Below are 21,797 nucleotides of genomic sequence, written 5' to 3'. Positions count from 1 at the left end.
CTTGCATGTGAGGGGCCTTGAGTTCAATCTCTAGCACTACAGTGGGGGAAAAAGTCACTAAGAACCCTCTACGCTCAGTCCTGGGAAACCCATTCAGCATACACATGCAAGCCCCCACTATCATTACCTTCTCATGAGCCACAATACAATACAATTAGGGCAACATTCCGAGAATTAAACACTCATTAGAAAGGAAAATAGCTATAAGTGATTGAGAGCAATTTTCTTGACAAGAACTCATTAGGAGGCAAAGATTTCAGTTAATTAAATAGAAGAAAGTGGAGCCTTCTCTGGACTGGAGCATCACTGCCCAAGCCAGACCCAGTGCCCCATAGTGAGATGCCCAAAGCCCTTTGTAGGCACTTCCTTCCTGGGAGGAAGAGCTGTGCTCCCAAGGAGCCTGACAAGAGCGGGAAGTAAGTATGAAAGACAGAGAGACAGCAAACAGAGAGGCGCCTCTTAAAGAGTCAGTTCAGAGGAGAGGCTAAGTATTACCAAGAAGAGCTGATGGGGGTGTGGGATGGCTCAGCAGTAGAGCACGTGCGTACCTTTTGCATGGCCCTGGGTTCATTCTCCAGCATCTGCTCCCACACCAACAAAGAGCACCAACCCTGTTCTAAGCCCTATACCACAACACTGCAGGGTAGATTTTGGTATTTTCCATCCCCATTTGACAGACAAAGGAATGGAGGCTCAGAAGGGATAGAGTCTTTGCCCTGGGTCTCACCTGGTCGGGGAGAGATTCTTGTTAACATATTGGAAGGTTCATGCTCACTTCTGCTGAAGCTGCACCATTAGGAAGCCCATTCCTTTACCTTAACGCATCCTAAACAACCTACTAAAATGCAAACATTAACCCCATTTTCATCCCTTATGACCTCCATGCTGAGTGTTGGGTGGATTAAGGATATGAAAGCAAGAAGAACCCACAGTATTCAGAGATACCACAAAATCCTGGGACCTCACATTACCCAGGGAGAATAGCTGAGAAAGTGATTCCAGGGAGGACACCCAAAGGGAAAGGGAGCCGAAGGACCCTGAATCCTGGGATAGCACAGCTGCGGCTCTCAATGACATCACCCAGAGTTGCAGGAGCCCTTTCCCGCCAGCTCCAGTCATGGCTCCCTTTGGACATCTGTACCCTTGCAAGAAAACAATATGGAAGAGACCTCTAAAAGTATAGTGTACAAAAAGTATAGAGATCGGCTGGCTCTCAAAGCTTAGGAAAGGGGAAACCAGCAGCAGGGTGGACCATACCTTCCAAAGCAGGGTCCAGAGTAAACGGGGCCCCGTCTCCATTAATTAGAAGAAGAAATGCTTGAGCTAAAAGTTCTGGAGTAAGGCAGGATCACACTGGAGGTTAGGGGACTGCCTTTAATCCTCACTTCCCAATGCACAAATCACTGGAATCCCTAAATGATGCTTTGTCATCTGTGCCCACCATGGACCCATCTTAAACCAGGCCTGCCACCTCGCTGGCCAGCAGGGAGGAGGTGCTGGTCAAGCACACAAATCTCTGGTCTGCCTGGTAGTTATCATTCTCACTGGTGATGGATCAGTGGATGAATCATGCTGCCTCAGTCTCGGAGGATTTGGAGATGTGAGTCAGCTTCCCCAAGTCCTGTGTGCTATGAGATGCGGACCAGGTGGATCTCCTGAAGGTTGGAACAGGACTGCAGTGACTCAGTCCACCTAGGGCAGAACCCTTATGAATCAGCCTCCTCCCTCAGGGTTTGCGTGCGCTTTCCACTTAGAAACTTCTACCCAAAGTAGGTGCTTTGTGTTGGATAGAAGATGAGTGGACAGATGGATAGACAGATGAACAGAAGTAAGACTGCAGAGTCTAATCTCCTGACTTCTAGAGCTGAAACTCACCTACCATACTGGACCATCTTTTTGGCTATATCTTCATCTTTTGTTTCCCTGTTAAGGGGGGGCTCATGGCCAATACCTGCTCACCAAGTTCTTGCTGACCATCTGAACTGGACTCCAGCAGCAGGGATGGATCCAATGGACTTCATACTATGGGGGAGGGGCTCCTTCCTCCTGGATGATGGAGGTGGGGACTAACTTCACCCCTTTCCAGTTTCAGTGAGTAGGATGGAATGGGGTGGGGGTGAGTTCCTAAGGACAGTGCCCAGCTGAAAGCCACCTTCGACAGTCAAGCTGTTCTGGTGACACGAGGAGATGGGAATGTTTTAGGAGTTTTTTGTCTGTCTTAATGAACAGTGTAAAGAAATCTCCACCAGGCTCTGGGCGTTGGCCAATCACTTGTCACTAAGGATGAGCACACAGCCTATAAGCAATTCCTACTCACAGTGGTTCTCAGTGTGTCTTGATGAGACACCTTGTTCAGGGCATCCCAGGACCAAGTGGCAGAAGACCAAACTGTGATCACTTTTGTGCTGTATCCAGGGGCCTTCCCATATGATGTCCCAGACCCTTCCTTCTGACCCCTCATTGGTCCTGAGACTGTTCTAGTAATAAAAGGAACTGGGGCTTTGGAATTCAGAGGCCAGGATTCATGTCCAGACCAGGCTTACCAGGTACAGTCGGTTGCCTTCTGTCCCCAAATATCTAGCAAAAGGGGTTCAGCCTCCAGCTGTGCATGTGCAGGACTGAGTCCATGAAGGTACCATATGGGTTATCAGGGGCCCGGTCAAGGTCCTGCCATTACTCAACCACATGTGCTTGGGAAAGTCATGGTCTCTTCTCCAAGACTTGGTTTTCTTACCTGTAGAAGGGAAGTAATGTGATGTTTGTTCTACTTACCTTGCAGGTGTATGTTGGGGTCAACAACTTGTAGGACCCAGCAGTGCTTTGTGGACACAGGGAAGTAGTACCCCATTGACCCACTTGGGGACAATACATTTGACCTCCTAGCATGCCAGGGCCACCATCCTGCTCTCTCCTGGGAGCTGGTGATGCTTTAGAATTCCTTCCCAGCTGTATTTATTCTTCTCTTGTCCTTTTATTTCTCCTTTAAGACCTCTTTCCAGAGTGCTGTTAAATTTTCCTTATTGATTTTTAAGTTATTGTAAAGGTAATCAATTATTCTGGTTTAAAAAAAAAAGAAATCAAAGAGATCTTTGACGCAGAAAATGAAAGGGAGGGGTTCACCGTCCTGAAGCATCCACTTCCTTCGGATGGCAGCAGAGTCTTCAGCCCTGCATTCTGGAGTCTGGTTCTTTGTTCTTTCCAAGCAACCCATGATGACAAAGACATCTGGGGGCCCACCCCATCCTATTCATGAATATTAACTTGCATGCACACCCTTTAGGGAGCAATGTCAACTTGACTGGAATGTTTGTAGGTCAGGAGGGAGATCCCACCACACACCCCTCAGCTAATAACATCCACCATTGGGCAGCATGATCTCTTCCCCACCCACATCCCACCTCCAAAGGATTGGTTCTAGGGTGGTGGAGGCTCCTGGAGCCTGTGCTTTTGAGAAGGAAAGAGCTGACTAGGGAGGGTTGTCAGCTTTTCCTGAAATGCCAATAAATCATAAGTTTCTGCCTGAATTACTTAAAAAACTAGGACACTCAGAAATACATCACCTCCTGCCCAGCACCATTCCCTTCCCATGGCAGCTGCCAAACATGAAGCACAGGACTTGGGCACCCTCCATGCACCAGCAAGCCCTTGGCCGTGGGGGTGGGCATGTGGCAGGATGTGGAGTTGGAATGAGTGTTCCTGGGTCTTTCGAGGAGGTAAACCAGTGGTTGGTGGGGGGAAGGCTGACTTCTGGTTCCAGCCACGTCCTAATGTACAAAGTGATCTCGGCAAATCACTTCCTGTCTTTCCTGCCCCCCATCTTTGCTGATCTGTATTTGCTGAATCCACTGAGCTCGGCACTTCACTTGTAATGTCCTGGTGATCATGCCATAAGGCAGCTCCCTCCATCTTCTCTGTTATGGTCTTAGAATCATGAGGTGTGCAGAGGTTAAAGAGCACACCAAAGGTCACAGGTGAGGCCTGGGCCTGGGCAGTCTAGCTCCAGCCCTGCATACTCACTACCATGTCAGGGGCACCGACTGCACTCTCCAGAGGCTGGACTGGGGATCTCTGGCACAGTGAGAACCTGTGCCTTCTTTCTACAGGGCCTTGAGAGATAGAAAGAAGGTGGGGGTCCCGAAAGTGAATCCTGACCACTCAGGAGAGGGGCCAGAGAGTAGGAAGAAGGCAGGGGCCTCTCATGCTAACTCATAAGATGAGCTAGTGACAGCTTCAGGGGCATTCAGAGTCCAGCCACAGGTGAGGTCTCAGGACAAGGACCAGGGAGCTCATGGACACCTTCACCTTCCTGACTCTTCCAACCTCAGGTAGCCTCCTCTCCTTCAAAAACACAAAGCCCCAAATGTCCATTTCTGCCAGCCCTGCCCAGAGAAAAAGGGTGACATGAGTGAGCCTTGTGTCACACTAGTGCTGTGACTTGGGGGTTTAGCTGAGGACTTGGCCTCAGCACCATCTGCCCCTCACTGGGACCCTTTGCAGGGCATAGGACCAACAGTCACCACAGCCAGGGGGACACTAAGAACTAGAATACTGATCCAGCTGTCCCTGTGCCCTCAGACACGCCTGAGTGACCAGAAGATCCTAGAAGCCATGGCAGAGAGGGAAAAAGACTCCAGTCCCTGCTGCACCACACACTTCCTAGGGGAGCCCATGCAAAGTCCAAGCTTAGGGCTCACAGTTCCAAGTAACAGAAACCCAAATCCAACTGATTCAAAAATGGAGGGTGGGGGTTGTTAAAGGATTCTGGGAACTTTTCATCACCCATGTGCTCAGGAGCAAATAAAATGAAGACTGAAATACCATAGGATGCTACTCACCCCTCTGCCCTGTCTCAGCATGTTTGCGGCCTGGCTTCCTCCACATGGGAAAAACAGGGCGGCCATGGTACCAACCATCATCAGAGCAATACTGCTTCCCTTGCCTTAGATCCAGCCTGATGAAACCAAAAATAGAGGTTTTCATGGGCCAAACTGGGGTCAGTAGCAAGGGGGAAGAGTCATAGGACATGTCATGTGAGAAAGGGATAGCTACTAGGGCTATAATGTATCCATATCATACTTAGAAAAGGAGACTCACCAGGGACCAGGAAGCCACTCCAGTTGGTTATCTATCATGCTTCTCTGAGCCTTCGTTTCTCCACAGTGAAATAAGATGATATTGACACAGCTGTGAGTTTTTGATGAGACTGTGTATAACATGTCCAGTGGCTGGAAATGTTCCACAAATATTTGCATATTCATTTTTACTTGTTGTTACTATTGTTGTCGCTGCTGTCGGTAGAAGGGCTTGCTCAGTCAAGTGAGGACCAAGGTGCACACCAGGAGGCCATGGGCCGAGCAGAGCCTTGGTCATGGGTGCTGCCTGAGTTCGTGTTCTCACAAGGCCACTGAGTGCAACCTCACATGGACGTACCCAGGACCTACAGTGAGGGTGGTGGGAGAAGGTGGCCTCTAAGACAGCTCCCTGCCCAGGTCTCAGCCCATCCAAAGGGAGAACAGTCCAGATCTGCTTCCTCTTCTCCAGTCGTGAGGAACAAGCAAGAGAATGTGAATGGAAGGGAAAACTGTAAAGTCTTATTAGCAGTTTATTGTTGTTATTAATTATCATCTCAGAAAACTGCTGGGATTATGAGTCTGAGTTTCCTCACGTTTTCTCTAATGGCTATTACCATGAGGGGAGCCAAGCAGACTTAATTTGCTAATGCCAACAACTTAATTATGCAAAACCAGATCTGCTAATGAATTTCTCCCACTCTGGCTGCTGTAGCTGATTAGTTTTGCAGGCACCTTTATTGGAGGGAGAGGGAGGGCAGGAGCCTGGGTGTTTGGCTGTCCCTCCTCTATGCCCAGAAGCCACCCACTCGCGCACACACACACACCCTGGACCAGGGCCACCTAAGATATGAATCACCAGCTCTGAGAGGCATCAAGATGGTTGAATAGATTATTTGGTGATTTAAGGTGGGTTTTTTTTCCCCCCACTGAGAACAGAATCAAATAGCTTGTCTCAGAAGGCAGAAAAAGGCCACTATTGAATTAAATGGAAGCTACAAATTACTTTTTTCCTTTCTCCTCCTCTCTCTGCTCTATTTCTGATGGCTATTTATAGACCCGAGTCTTCTTGTTGCAAATGAGGGACATTCTCTTCCCCCATCCTCCACTATTCTGCCCCATATCCTTGAGGATGGTGGTCTTTGGAGGATCTCAGGATTAGACTTTGGGCACTGGTAGCCCAGGCCCCTTCTTGGCCCTCCTGTACCCTCTTATCAGCTCCTTCAGGGGGCAGCTGCCCCATCCTTCTCCCCCTATGAGCTTCTCCAGGAGCAGGACCAGTCTGCCTGCTCAGGGCCAGATGGAGGCTGGGGACAGTGAAGACCCCAATCATGTCATAGTATTTCAGTGACAGACTAAGAAACCCCTCTGGCTTAGTGAGGCCAAAGAAGATAATTTATCAGAAGAATCCAAACACCTCACAGATGAAAAGGAAGGGGGAATAAACTTTCATAGCCTTGGGGAGGGCACGATTCAGGACGGCCTGGGGACCTGGGGATGCTGTACTTTTAGGGCACAAATATTTTCCAGGTGTTTTAACAACAAATAATTCAAATCCCACTGTACTATACTCACTGCGTGACCTTGAATAAGTTTCTTAACCTCTTTGGGGCTAATTTATCTGTCATAGGATCATAAATCCTTCCACCCCATCTCTCACAGTTTGTTGTGAGTATAACCCAGATGCCGGCTGCAGTCCTGCTGTTCTTTGAAATTTAAATGAAATTGGCTGGGACCCCAGATCGCTTGTCAATGGAAATCCAATATCCTCCCCCAAGATTTCTGTGAATACTTGGGGATGGTTGCACTCAGGGGCACCTCTTGTCCTGTGGGCATCTCCAGCTCATTGGTATTGTTGCGGAGGGAAACCTAAACAAACTCTCTAACTTCATTTATTCTTTGTTGACTTCAAAAAAAAAATCACTTGGGAGGCTGGGACAGGAGGATCACAAGTTCAAAGTCAGCCTGGGTGACTTAGCAAGACGCTGTCTGAAAATAAAAAGTGAATTTAAAAAGAGGTGGGGATGTAGCTCCGTGGTAGAGTGCTTGTCTAGCCTGTGCAAGGCTCTGGGTTCAGTCCCCAGTACTGTACACACACAGAAAAACAAAATCACTAGTTTGGGAAGTCACAAACTGGGTCTTGCATTAGTAGTCTCCCCTTAGCCCTGCTGTAGATGACTTCTCCAAATGAAGGCAACTCACAGGTTAAAACTTTTCTTCTGTGAGCAGCTGCATTTCCCTATCTTTCCCAGCATAAAGTTGCTATTCTCTTATCTTTCCCTTTTCTCTGGTGAAAGATGCTTTTTTGTATCCTAATGGCTAATGGCTGAGTTAGCTATTCCTGGAAAAGGAATTAAAATGACATGAGTTATAAGACCTTCTAATCAGGAAATTTTCTTTAGACTTAAGATCCAAGGACTTCCAGTGGTCTGCAGATGACTGCAGTCCAGGCATTAGAAAAGCAGACCACCCGAAACTTGTGACTACTCGAAACCTGTGATGTCCGTTGTCAGATATGCCTCCCCACCGCTCCCTCTGGAAGCCTTGCACCTACAAGCCCTAAGTGAGGTGGTCTTTGTTGGCAAGAGCTTCCATCTTCTTTGATTTGCTAGCTTTCTAAATAAATCCTGGTCCTTGTCCCAACAATGTATCCTCAAGTCCTTGGCCTTCTCAAGTGGCACGCCATGAACTTGGGTTCATGGTCACAGCAGCCCACATCCATGGCTGTTTGTGTCTCTGCAATTCAGCCTCCCTTCTTGATTTCCCCAAAGGAACATTTATGTTGTGATCTGGAACAAGCAAACTTCACTTCCCCACAAAACGGAGGATTTAATATTTTTGTATGGAATGTGCTTGTGCATTGGTGAATGATCATAAGATAGTACCTGTCGGGTTTTAGCCCCCCCCCCCATGCCCCCCCTTCCCTCCTGACCTGCGGGAGAGATGGGAAGAGCACGCCCCGACCAGGACGAGCCAAGAAAGGAGAGCCCCGACCAGGACGAGCCAAGAAAGGAGAGGGCCAGCACCCAGCCGTCCCTCCCTCCCTCCCTGAGGACAATCAGATGCTTCAGGGAGACCAGTCAAAGCAGGATCTCATTTATTGAGAAAACACACACAGCTAATATAATGTACAGGAGCCAATCAGGATAAAGGTCAGCAGGGTGGGGAGAGTTCACGTGTACACCCATCCTACAGGCAGTAATGGGAGACACTAGCTGTCCGTGAGGGCAGAAGAGTTCTGAGCCTATATTAGAGGTGGTCCGATTTTTTGTCACAATGACTTCTGGCTAATCGCCAGGCACCGTCTTAGCCACATGTGGCCCCAGGACTGGGAAGCGGGTAGCAGACAGAAAGTTAGGTTTCCTCTTATCTGATGCAACATGCCCCACATGTTACATCATGCCCTACAAGTACCCACTACAGTTACTATATAAAAGTTACTTTCATTGTTAAGAAATTAGCCCTCTGCCATCTTGCCCAAGACTGCCTACCCACTTCTCTCTCCTCTGCACTACCCCGCCTCCACCCAAAATCCTCTTGCATTTCTTATGTTGAGCACTGGATGATCCCTTTGCTTCACTGTCACCTTCCAGAATATTACCTTCCACCTGCAAATTGGCCTATCAAGGAATTTCCTAAAGATGGTGCCTTCTTTAAAAGCATCATCCATTAAAATAATAATTTTCCATACTCAATACATGAAGATCAGTTAAGTATGAAAGTGCTTTGAAAACCACAAAGTACAGTCCACATGTGAATGGTTATTAAGTCTGTTTCTCTTAGTCACTGGACAAAGCTTCTTGGAATGAATCTAAGCTCTTTTTGCTTGCATCCATCTCTCTGCCTTGTGAAAAGTATAGGATCTAATGGATTTTCCTGAAACAACCATTTTCAGGCTCCAGAGAAACCTAGCCTCATTATCTTGAATTAAACATATCCATCCCAAACATCCATTTCCACTTTTTAAATTTTTTATTGGAAAATAATTTACATACAGAGAGACAAATCATGAATTTTTACATCTGTATAACCAGCACTCAGCTCAAGACAGAGAAAATGACTAGCTCTAGAAGCCTCCCTTGGGTTTCCTTCCAATCACTGCCCCCAAAGTTGACCTCTACTTGTTCCTGGTCACATGTGTACCAGTGGTAGAGCAGGGATTTGAGCCTGTGCAGCCTGAGCTCTTATCTCCGCTGCTTTCCTGTGTTTCTGAGAACACAGGCTAATAATAGACCATAGAAAGCGATTGCAATGGAAACCTCCAAAAAATGAAGCCTAAGTTTAGGGGAACAGAATATTTTATAATGAGCAGTAGGCATAGCTGCCCTTTGCTCCAGAAGGAAACAGTATCATGCACTTTTAAGGATACTTGATGTATAAACATCCTAGGGAGCAGAGGCAGCCAGTCCCTCTGCTCATGAGCTGCATAGAAATATGAGAACCCCATGAAGAAATGTGTCCTAACAGCTGCTCTGGCCTAGCCACCTTCCACATCTGCTGCCTCGTCATCAGCAGAGATGCTGGAGCTGCCCACAGAACCCAAGGACTTGAAAGGTTGGCCTGAAAGGGAGACTATCATGCCGTCTGGAGGTGGCCCCTGAGCAGCTGTGAGCCTAATCCATGTCAGGCCCGCTGGCCCTGGTGAGGTTGTGGGCTCTGAGGACACCAGCTGCTGGGCTCATGCTCAGACCTCCTGGGCACACCCCCATTCTCTCCTCTGCCCTCTGCCTCCTCACACCTTCTCTGCCTCTCCTAAACCTCCTCACTTCATTTTATTCTCTATTCATCATTTTTTCTTTTGTTCTGGCTCTTCCTGTATCTCTTCCTCTCTTGATGATTTTATATATGGGGCTGACTATATCACCATGAATGTGATAAAAGAAGGAATTGTCACTTACTCATAAGCTCTGCACCCAGAGATAACCACAGGGAACATTTTGGACACATTCTCCCAAAGTTTTCTCTACACGTGTCCAAATATACCAACATGCTTACCACCAAATTGAGATTCCACCCAAATGGCTCTCAGACTCTCTAAGCTGCTCCAGAGGAGAAGGCAAGAGGAAGAAGCCTTTCTTCCCTGCCTTCCCCTACAGAAAGGGAATGACAAAAACCTGGGACCTTTGCTGGCTGCCCAGGGTATTGGTTTTCCGGGACACCAGCTGAACCTGAGTACCCCTTCCTAACCCATTCCCAGCAGCAGGGTCAAGTCTAGGGGAAATCTCAACTACGAGGGGTCCTCAGGAATGGAGGCTGGGATGATCACATCTGTTCTCATCCCTGAGCAGATCCCAACCAGGAGGAAAGGAAGCTTCTATGCACACAGAAGAACCTGCGGATTGTAGAGCAGAGGCCAGAGTGAAGTGTTGGGGGGACTTTTATACTTGTATCCAAGTATGCCCACACACCCATACCGACTTTTAGCTCCAGTCCCAGCAAACATTGTGGGGAAGGGTATGAACCTGCCTTGGCCACACAACTAGCTTTCCTTTGACTTAAATCGAGATTGATTCTCATTTTGGATGTGCAAGAGCCCTCAATCACCCCTCCCCCATGAGCTGGGAAGACAGCCTGGCTGGACAGCCTGGTAAGGACGTATGGGTGGAAGGAGCATTTGGGTGGCTTTTAAGTTTTCACTATGATCAACAATGCATTTCCTCTGTTCTTAAAGGTTTATTACAGGAAATTCAGACAACAGCCAAGATTGTATAATTATGTTAGAAGTTTTCCCTCAACCTGTCACCACTCCCCACAAAGATGACCACTGAAAATTGGTTAGTACCTTCTCAGAATTATTCTTGTACATAGACAAAAATATGAGCACATATGAAGTTTTGTTTTTTAACACATACAGAAACTTCCTTTTCTCACTCATTTACTTAACAAGCCTTCAGGAGCCTTTCTTTTGCCAGCTCAGTGCAGAGGGAGCTGCTACATTAGGAAGAAGATTTCTTGGAGAAGAGAACCACGTTGGTGTAAGACGACTTGGCAGAATGAGAATCCATTCAGCCTTCCCACAAACATTCTCCATCACCTATGTGTGCTGAACAGACCTGCAGTTAGAGAGACCCAGGCTCAGAGCCGACCAGCACACTGCCCAGCTCTGTGAAGGTCATGGAACCTTCCTGAGTACTTACCTCATTGTGAAGATTACGTGAGAAAGTATGTCAAAAGTTTGGCAGGGACCCAATGCATAGAGGGTGCCATGATGTCTCAAAACCTGAACAAGCTGGGCTTGGGGGTGTGGCTCATGGTAGTGTTGCTCAGCATATGTGAGGCCCTGGGTTTGATCCCCAGCACTGAAAATCAAGAACCAGACACAGAAATAGCTTCATGGCCCTCTATGGTCAGGGTGTATTGGGTGACTTTTTTTTTTTTTATCACTCCACTGAAGAGCAGTTTGCTCATTTATTTGACAGACAAGATCATTTCTTCCAGTTATGTTTTTCAAATCCTTACATGAACCTTTTGTAAAGAGACTGTTATGACCCCTCATTACTAAGTCACCTTGAGCAAAAACTTGACGTCTCTGAACACTTTCTGTCTCTAAAATGGAGAAGAGTTAAATTAATCCTGTCTCTGCCCCTGCCCAAGGCCACCTAGAGGACAATTAGAATACTGCCATAAAAATACTTTTGTCAACCCTACAGCAGTGTAGACACGTGTGGGAATTCGGAAGTGTCCAGGGCAGTGGCCCCACTAGAAAATACATTCCTGGGAGGGCAAAAATGGACTCAGCAAACACTTGTCAAATAATGAATGATACTTCTTGGTTGAAAAATAGGAGAATGCAAGTCCTGGGAGGTCTTTAGAAAGCTTACCAAGGGGGGAGGAGCGAGGAGGAAGGCAGATCACATCAGAGTGTGGTCTTCTTTCCTCCCTCCCTCTCTGCCTTCTTTCTGTCCTTTCTTTCTTTCATTCATTCAACATATTCACTCCCCTGATTTGTTTAAGGGGAGGAAAAAGAGTGGCAATGACACTGACAGTAGCTCATTGTTTCACACACACTTCCCAGTCTACAGTGCACCATCACAGGATCACGCCTATTTTTTTCATTTGTCCCTTGAAGTAGAAAGTGCACTTCCACATTAAAGATGTAGAGACGGAGGCTCAAAAAAGTTATACAATCTCTCCAAAGTCACAGGATACAGTTGGGAATCAATGTACCACTCCTCCTGACCACATTCACCATCTCACTCTCTTTCTGAAGGATCAACCTTACTTCCCGCTCCTCCAAACACTTCCTTTCCCAGGTTTTACTCTGGACCAACCAGGCATCAATACAACAAATGTCTGGAAGGAAAGGGCTCTAAGTGCTTTCCCTTCCTGGGGGGCCATGCATTCAATTAGTGTTTATTGAGCCTTGGGTTGGATGCTCCTTCTTCCTCCCTTCTTCTCTGTCCTTACTTACTGAGCACCCTTCAAGTATAGGGTCTTTCGGTAGATGTTGGAAAGACACCTGTGATCCAAAACGGAGCCGTCCTTGTTCTTATGGGGTTTCATAAAAACTCTCAGCTGTCAGAGAGGAGGGGCTGCATCCAAGATTTTCTCTCCTCTTTGACCGGGTTCTAATGGAATCTCCATCCAGCAAGAACAGTCTTGTTTTCCTCCCGGTAATGGAGGAAAATTATTTCACAAACCAGCGCGCCCTCTGGTGGCCAGAGTTGGGGACTGTTTGTTTCTGCTTGGGAACCCTTTTCCTGGAACCATGCTCAGGGAAGCTGTTTCTGCAGTCTTTGCGTCAGAGGCCCACCACTCACCTGAGCCCAGCCCCATAGCATCCTTCGCTGTCCCTGACCACCAGGTGCTACCCTCCCTCAAGGTCCCCCTCCAAGCCACTTGTCCTGCAACTTTTCACCCCAGTTTCCATCAACTCTTGACAGTACTTGATATTTCTCTGTTTGCACCAGTGTTGCTAAGGGGTGTGTCCCCTCTCTCCTACTGAACAGAGGGGGGCTTCCCGAGACTGGAAGAGAACCCAGAGCCTTTTCATGGTGGGTGCTCAGGCCATTTCTGAAGAATGCACAAAGGAATTTTAGACAAACCAGAAAGAGCCTCACTGGGAGAGCCCTGGGCGTGCTGAGGACGGAGTACTGAGTTGCCAGATGAAATACAGAACAACTTAGCTAAATCTGAATATCAGTTAGACAACAAGTAATCTTTTTTAGTCTAGGTATGTCCCAAATATTGCATGGTACCTACTTATACTGATTTTTTTTTCATTGTTTAACTGAAATTTGAATTTAATCAACATCCTCTATTTTTATTTGCTAAATCTGGTGACCGTGGCTGAGTAGAGTAAGGGCCATCAGGAGGCCCATGTGGCCATGGTGGGGAGCAAGGTAGGGAGAGGCTGGGTGAGTAGGTTTCCAGAGTGGTTGGGGAAGACCAGAAGGTCTGGTATAAATCCAGCTTGTGGCCAGAGAAGACAGCAGTAATGCAAACTTACTTACCTGGAACTTACAACCATATCATCTGGGGGAACAGAGCCTTGGGAAACAAGGACAAACTTACCTGTTTCCCAAGGGTCTGCTCAGATGTCCCTTCCCCAGCCTTTTCCATCTGTCCAACCACTAAAGGCCCTTCTCCATTATCTTCAAACTGATGTCTACAGGACACACCCAGAACGTGGAGTGTTTTTCTCCAAGTTAATCACTCCAACCCTTCCCTTAAGAGCAGAAGCTGAGTCTCCTTCTCCTAAGACACCTAGAAAGAATCAGTCATTGATATAAAACAAATGGATTTCAAGATGAAAATTCCCAAATCTTTACAGTCCACCTGTGCTGTATAATGTTGGGCCAGTTCTACAGCCTCTCCCTGTTTCAGTTTTCCTCATCAGTAAAACAACCAAACATACTTTATAAGGTAGTCACTGTAAAGTACCTGAAACAAGCCTGGCACATAATAAGTGCTCAATAAATATTAGCTCTTAACCTTTACTACTATTGCTCACACAGTGCTTGCTGAGATAAGTATCTCCCACTGATTTTTTTCTCCTAGAATGCTATTGCACTCTAGTTCTTTCCTACACTCCGTGGCAGGTAGGATGGCTTGGGGAGATTTCCTTCAACCTGAGCAAAGTGCAGGCTGTGCAGGTGATGAGATATCACATTCCCTCAGTGAAACAATCTTTTGGCACGAGTTCCCGGTGACCATGGCTATGCATCTATGTTTCTAGCAATATTACAGCCCATTTATAATGATTTATGGTAATTATACTGGACAAGAGTTTGATGGCTATTAGGCCTCTTTATTTGGCTGGAAAATATGTGAAGCATGAAGCTGTGTGAGACAATTAGCACCAGCACCATTACGAAAACATCCTTGTATTTGGAACCAATTTGGACTGTCATTTTTAATATCACAGATTATTCATCTTCAGATTCCAAGCCCTTGGTACCTCTATTCTGCTGCTTCAGTATCCAGAGGACGTCGAGTAGCAACGGGCCTGTCCTGGGAGTGGGCAGCCAAGCAGGCATCAGCCCCCAGGGACTGATTCACAGCGGATGCCAGATCCTCCCAACACAGCTTATCCCCAGCATCATCTCATCTCCCCTTTTACGGAAAGACACTACCGCAAGGGACATTCTCTGAAAGTACTGCCTCAATGTCCCCTCTTCTTCCTTCTCCTGAAGAGGGAACAGAATCATTGGGGCTGTCCTCTAGCCAACACACACCATGAATTTATATTGGCTGTTTGGGGCTGGCATACATGCTGAACCCAATGTTCAAATTGAATATCACCCCTGAATAAAGCAGTCATGAAATTATAATAAATAGGAATTTCTCAAGCTGTGCCTTTGCCTTGCCAAAAATAGCTGGATTAAAAATTTTTAAAAATTAATTAACAGGCCAGATGTTTAATTTTCCACAATGACAAATACAACATTCATCTATATTTCCTCTACTTTCCATCTAAATATTTCAGAGTAACATAGACAAGCACTCTGGCTCTGTTTCAGATTACTCCAACCTGCCCAGGTTTCATATATGAACGTTATTTTTTTATTAATATTTTAGTTGTAGATGGACACAATACCTTTATTTATTTTTTTGTTTATTTGTTTATTTTTGTGGTGCTGAGGATCGAATCCAGTGTCTCACACATGCTAGGCAAATGTTCTACCATTGAGCTATACCCCCAGCCCCTTGTATAGGTACATTCTTTACAAGCACAAGAAAGTAGAAAGACTCTGCCCAGGAAGACCTGAATTAAGGTCATAAAAGCATAAAGTCAACCCATGGCCCGTGTTTGTGCCCAGATGCCCCTGCAGTGGGCTCCTAGGCCCCTCCACAGTCTCCAGGGACCGCTGGAAAGATTTCTCTCCCCAAAAGCAAGTTGCCATAGGATTCCTTTGACCTTCAATTTAATGAGAAAGAACAATGAAGCAATTACTGGGCAAGGGTTCCAGAGCTACCTGGACTTGGCAGGTCCGATTCATTTAACCTCTTCTTTGTTTGGAAACTCAGATTGACTTTAATGATGTAAAATAAAGTGGCTTCCAGGAGCATCTCTTGACACTAATGGAGCCTGGATGCCCTTTTTTGAAAATAGACATTGAAATATATAAGAACACCCATGTCACCGGGACGCCCACTTACCAAGTTTTGGCCACCTTAACTACTCCTGGTAATTAGACTCTGGAAAACTGCAGCCATTTCACTTGTCTCCATTCGGGAAGAAAATTCATTGTTTTAATATCCACTGGTAAACTTAGAATTCTATTTGCCCAGAGAAAACTCAAGAAACAAGCTGGAGATAAGAACAGGAAAAACAACTGTGATGTTGGCACAGGTGATTGGAGAACCTGCCTCTCCCTCTCCTTGACCCCTACCCTGGGCACAGGCGGGTGCATAGGGAGGCAGCACAGGTCGGCCTGACACTGATGGTTTTAGACTATCTGCTCTCTGCTCCTCCCAAGGCCAGGTCATGATTGGGGCAGCTGTATATCAGAAGGTCATTTACAGGAGGAGCCTGGGGAGTGCCAGAAATGACTCCAGCCTTCCTTCCACCGAGGGATGGCACAAACCTGGAGGGCCTTACAGGGCGGGTGACCACATGGCTTGCTGGGGCCCGGGGAGCAGCTTTCTACCTTAATTAACTAAGGCCCACAGTGCTGACTGGTGGCCTAGCCCGGACTATGGACAGTGAACAGCAGGCATCTCAGAGCCCACTGCATGCCTTTCCCATTCACTTTCCTATGAGCCTAAGACCCAAAGCTCAAACGGCCATCTTGACATCTCTAGGTGGAAGAGTCAAGCTCAACACATTCAAGCCACACTTAGATGCTTCCTCCCCCCATATCCCTACCTGCTCCCCTTCCCACACCCCCTGTCTCAAGAAGGACCCTCCAACCTTCCAGCACAAAACTCAGAAGCCTTAAAGTCACCTCCCTTGTCCTCAGCCCTGATAGCAGAGGTTCTTGGTGCCTGGCCCACGTAGGGACACTGACACATGCCAACTTCTAGAATCTACAAAAGGAAGCCCGGGAAACCATCTTTCCTCAGAAGGAGGTCTGGAAGTGTCAGGAAGCTGGAACTCTCCAGGAGCAGCCTTTGAGCAATGATGCAAAACTCCCTCATTCCTCTGAGATGTATGTTCCACACTGTGTGACCAAGTCTCCCGGTAAATTTAAACTCCAATTGCCCAACAGCAGGACCCACTTCACGGACATGCTACATGGGCAGCTAGCTGCAGGATCCCCATGCTTAGAAGGGCCCTGTGCTGGGCTGTGTGCTCTGCCACCAGCACTTTGAAATTCTTAACAACTTATGAGCAAGAGGCCTCCAATTTTCACTCTGTATTGGGCCCTGCAAAGGATGTAGCTTGTTCTGCCCAAGCTGACTTGAGAAGGTCTTGGCTACCTGCCTTCTTCTCTCCCCGTCTCTCTTCCCTGCTTCCTGGTCAATATTTTCTGGCTTCTCAACTAAACAGCTTGCACTCCAATCCTTGACCCTTCTGAGAAAAGCCAAACCAAGACCCCTTCACATCCATTTCTTGGGAATCTTCCTGCTACCCTCCCTCCATCTGCACCTTACCTTGGTGCTCATTCTTGCCTGGTCACTGCAGTGGCTCCACTATGCTCCCTCCTTCTCAGAAGCCACAGGGTTTCTTTGTCATGGTAACAAAGCTCCTCCTGTCATCTTCTCTCTTGCAGTGGTTGACACTGGGTGATGTACATAAAGGCCTGTTACCTCATGTTCTATTTGGGAGCATACTTTTTAAATCCCATAATAAAAGTTAAATTAAAAGCAAAAATTAAATTACTTCCCATTGCTCTTCTCACAATAGCACAAATCACTGTGGCCTCTAAGAAACTGCAGGATCTGACAGCCCTTGGTTTCTTTCTCGGTAGACCAGCCTTTCTTTTCCTCAAGCTGGGTTTATTTCCTTCTCAGGGCTTTTGCACATGCTATGCCTTCTGTCAGGAATGCCCTCTTTCCTCATATTTCTCATTCCTCTCTAATTCTTCTTTGCTTAGATACTTAACCTCTCTGCTTCTTGGTTTTTCTTCATCTGTAAAGCAAGAATTATCTTGCCTAGCACGTGCAAGGTCCTGAGTAGATTTTCAGCACCAAAAACAACAACAACAAAGGATGATAATAGTTCTTACCTCCCAGTATTTTCTTATAAGATTGTTATTAGAATAAAAGTGCCAGGCACGAAGCAAACACTTCATAAACACCCAGCTACTATCAGTGTAAGTACAATGCCATTCCTTCTTGGCTTTAAGTAAAATCATCATTCCATGAATCTCAGTCATGTTTATCCTGTGGCTTCAAATGACCCCAAATTCCCTCTAGTTGTACGTTCAGAAGATGGAAGAGCAATGCCAGGCCAGCAAAGTGTTGTCTGGGGACAGCGCCAGCAGGCCATCCCCCAATTATGGTGACAATCAAGTGAACCCCAAAGATATCGAGGGCCTTTAAGCACAAAGCATGATTATCACATGCAGGACCCAGGGCTACAGCCAGCCCTCAGTGAATCAGAAGCCCCAAGGCCTGCACTGGCCTGTTCAACTGGTTCCATCAACTGTTGCTGGCCTTTGATTGGATGTTCACACATTTAATCAGATTCAACCTGAGGTTATCAGTAATAGCCAGGATGCCAAAACTTCCTCTCTCTGAGTTAGCCAACTTCATGACTTACTATCTGGTGATCTGATTCAGGTTTAATTGGCTACCTGCGTGTCCATAGAAATCCCCAGAGCAGCAGTTTCAGGGGCATCATTTTCTAGAGTTAGGAAGGGGAGAGCATCCCATAATTACCATATGCCAAATTAGTGTCCAGCCTCTGTGCCAAACTTTAAGGCCCCTACCATGTGCTATCTCACTGATCCATCCCGAAGTTACTCTTCTTTGAGGTTCTGGAGCTCGGGAGAGTGAAGAAACTTGCTTGAGAGCACCCTGGCAAGATTCAAAACCAGGTCTGTCTGGCCCTGAGACTGAATCCTTTCTCCAAATTCCATCAGCGTTTCCCAGATCCAGGATTCCTGGGCTCCATCCCCTCACCTCTGATTCAGAAAATGTGGGGGTGGGCCTGAGAATATTTTAAAAGTTTCCTAGGAAGCCCCAAAGATGTAGATTTAAGAACAATTTACAGAGTTAGGCAAGATGACACATGCCTGTAATCCCAGCGACTCTGGAGGCTGAGGCAGGAGGATCTGGAGTTCAAAAAGCCAACCTCAGCATAAACAAGGTGCTAAGCAAGTCAGTGAGGCCCTGTCTCTAAACAAAATAGAAAATAGGGCTGGAGATTGTGGCTCAGTGGTCGAGTGTCCCTGAGTTCAATCCCTTGTACCAAAACAACAACAACAAAACAACAACAAAAACAACATTTACAGGAAGCAACTCTTTCCTCAGATCCAAACAAAATAGCCTCATGAGGTTTAGTTTGTGATTTTGGTTCAGTTTAACCACTGGCTTTAAACTATAAACTAATCAACCTGAGTTTATTTTAAATTATACCTGATCTTATTTCAAATCAGACTTTTAGCCTCTCGATATAGCTTTTTATTTACTGACTAAGCCTCTATTCCAAGGAAGCATTTATTCCATGACCGTGCACACTCAGCCCCCCCCCCCACACCCACCATGCTCTTCTCACATTGTAAGCTCTTAGAGGAAGAAATTGGGTACCTATCACTTCACCGCACACAGAAAGACATTTAATCTGTTTCTTAGCCCAGCACACGTGGCTTGATAGCAAAAGGCATTTTCCTTGTCGCCTTCTCATATTACAGCAACAATTTTGGCTCCTGGAGTTCTGTAGACTCCTTTTTGGCAGGAAGATTAGACCAAGAGCTGCATTAAAGATACAGTCCTGTACCCTCCAAGGTATTAATAGACAGGAATCATGTCGGAGCTTCTTAGAGCAGAACCATCTCTGCAGTCGGAGCTGTGAGTCTGAACCAATTCAGGAGAAGTTGCTGCTTATGAAAAGAAGACTCCCTGAGCTTATAAATGGATTTTTTTTTTATGAACTTCTTGCCCTGCTTCTGATTTCAGCACTGGAGCATCCTGGATCATGCTTCTAACAAATGTGTTTCCCAATTCAAAACTTGGGCTTCTGATAAGAACCACTTTGACTAAGTCCTGAAGTCTATCTAAATAGTAGCCTATTTCATATGGACCATATTTCTATTAAAACACTATAACCCTCTTGTGTTCCTCTACCACTTGCAGAAAGACTTAAGGAGTAATAACTAATTTAATAGCTATAATAAATGCTTAAATCCATTGTAGAATCAGCCGCCAAGTCCCGTTCCCCTAAAATTATAAAAGCAGGAACTGAAGACAAGGAAATCCAATAAGGCCAGTGATTTCAGTGATATGGCAAACAGGCCAACACCAGGAGGGTTAGTAAGCACCGGAAAAAAACCTTTTGCAGTCTCAGAGTGTCATCAACCAAGGAAATAAGGAGCCACAAATTAGGGGGAAAAAAGAAGAAGAAGAAGAAAGAAGAAAGAAGAAAGAAGAAAGAAGAAAGAAGAAAGAAGAAGAAGAAGAAGAAGAAGAAGAAGAAGAAGAAGAAGAAGAAGAAGAAGAAGAAGGAGAAGAAGAAGGAGAAGAAGAAGAAGAGGAGGAGGAGGAGAAGGGTGAAAAGAGGAATAACAGTGAGAGCAAAGAAAACCAGGAAACAAAATTAGACAAGCCTGTTGAAAATGTCAGCAAGGATGAGGCCCAGTCAGGTAGTCAACGAAAGAGAGCTAATAAACACAGTGGGTACCACTGCACTTAGATGATTCTAAGACCGGAGAGTCAGGAGAGACCTGGATCCGCAACAGTTTTCAGTGTTAACCTGAAGCAAATAAATCACCCCATAACAGGAGAAATGACACATGAAGTTGGAGGCAAGACAGACAAAAAAGAGATGATCACGATGAAGCGTCCAGTGTAAGGAGTAAGGAGGGTAATATCCAAAGTTCCTTAAAAGGCTGAGGGAGAGGACGAGGACAGGGAAGAGGAGGAGGCAGAACTTTGATTATTTGTATGATTTCATGGTGAAAAGACAGACCAACCATTTCAAATAGAAATTAACACCATTATGATGGATTACTATGACGATGGTACGGGTGTACAGGAGTATCCTGTGGAAGAAGCATTGCTTAAGGAGTATATTAAACATCAAATTGAACATCATTACTTCAGTATAGAAAACTTAGAACATGACTTCTTTCTTCAGAGAAAGATGGATGAGCAAGGTTTCTTGCCTATTTCCCTGATTGCTGGATTTCACCGTGTGCAGACTCTCACTACAAACCTTAATCTCATTTTAGAGGCCCTGAAGGACAGAACAGAAGTAGAAGTTGTGGATGAAAAAAAATGAGGAAAAAGATAGAACCAGAAAAATAGCCAATCCTGGGCCCTCCTCCCAGAAGTGTGCCACAAACAGACTTCTGTCTGCTGATCCATTGTCCAGAGTTCGTGCCAGGCCAAACCCAGTCAGGGTGATGATCTACTGATAGCCTGGATGTCATCTGATGGGCATGTGCAGTGGAACAGGTGACTCTCTGAAATGCACTGTAAATACTGGAACAAACCGTGCTGCAGAGATAGATGGAAGCCACCAGAGTGCCTTCTGTGTGACAGTGTCTACTGCCGACCCCCGGGCAACATGACAGTGGAGGTGACCAACTCTGCCACAACAGGAGACAGAGACAGAGATGGCCGCTGGCATTCCAGGAGCTGCCTGACCTTTTCCATGTGACTGGACTTAGGCCACGTGGCTACTTTTATTTACAGGGGAAGCTAATTATTATCACTGTGGAAATACTGCAAGGTTCAGTCTTTTGTTCCCAGGAATATGTACTTGTATCCAGGTCACTAAAGCAGAGAAAGAGAAGACTGTGTAGCGTTTCCCAGCGTGCCAGGCCCTGGCTCTTGATCTGCTCTTTGCCATGGTGAACACTGGGTAACTCACGTGTTAAGATGTTTCACGTGAGTCAAGTGTGGTGGCTCACACCTCTAATCGTAGCAGCTCAAGAGGCTGAGACAGGATTATGAGTTCAAAGCCAGCCTCAGCAACTTAGCAAGGCGCTAAATAAAATACAAAATAGGGCTGAGGATGTGGCTCAGTGGTTGAGTGCCCAAAAAAAAAAAAAAAAAAAAAAAGATGTTTCACGTGGACTGTAAGATTTATTAATATAGACATTTAAGGGGTAAGAAATTGAAGAAATAAACAAGTGTATTTTTTCCATTATTCTTCAAGATGTATTTTTTGACACA

At 46.1% G+C, this 21,797-nt stretch overlaps 1 pseudogene across 1 annotated transcript; it reads left to right on the top strand.

Moving 5' to 3' along the window:
- Nucleotides 1-19,901: 19,901 nt before the first annotated feature.
- LOC308637872 (la-related protein 1B-like) lies at nt 19,902-21,023 on the top strand (annotated as a pseudogene). The gene is made up of 3 exons: nt 19,902-19,999; nt 20,147-20,294; nt 20,417-21,023. The product of its transcript is annotated as a la-related protein 1B-like (transcript).
- The last annotated feature ends 774 nt before the right edge of the window (nt 21,024-21,797 follow it).

The sequence above is a fragment of the Spermophilus citellus genome (assembly GCF_964194105.1).
Source record: "Spermophilus citellus genome assembly, chromosome: 18".
NCBI classification, from domain to species: domain Eukaryota; kingdom Metazoa; phylum Chordata; class Mammalia; order Rodentia; family Sciuridae; genus Spermophilus; species Spermophilus citellus.
The sequence above is the reverse complement of the archived record's forward strand: the minus strand, read 5'-3'. Positions and strand labels throughout refer to the sequence as shown.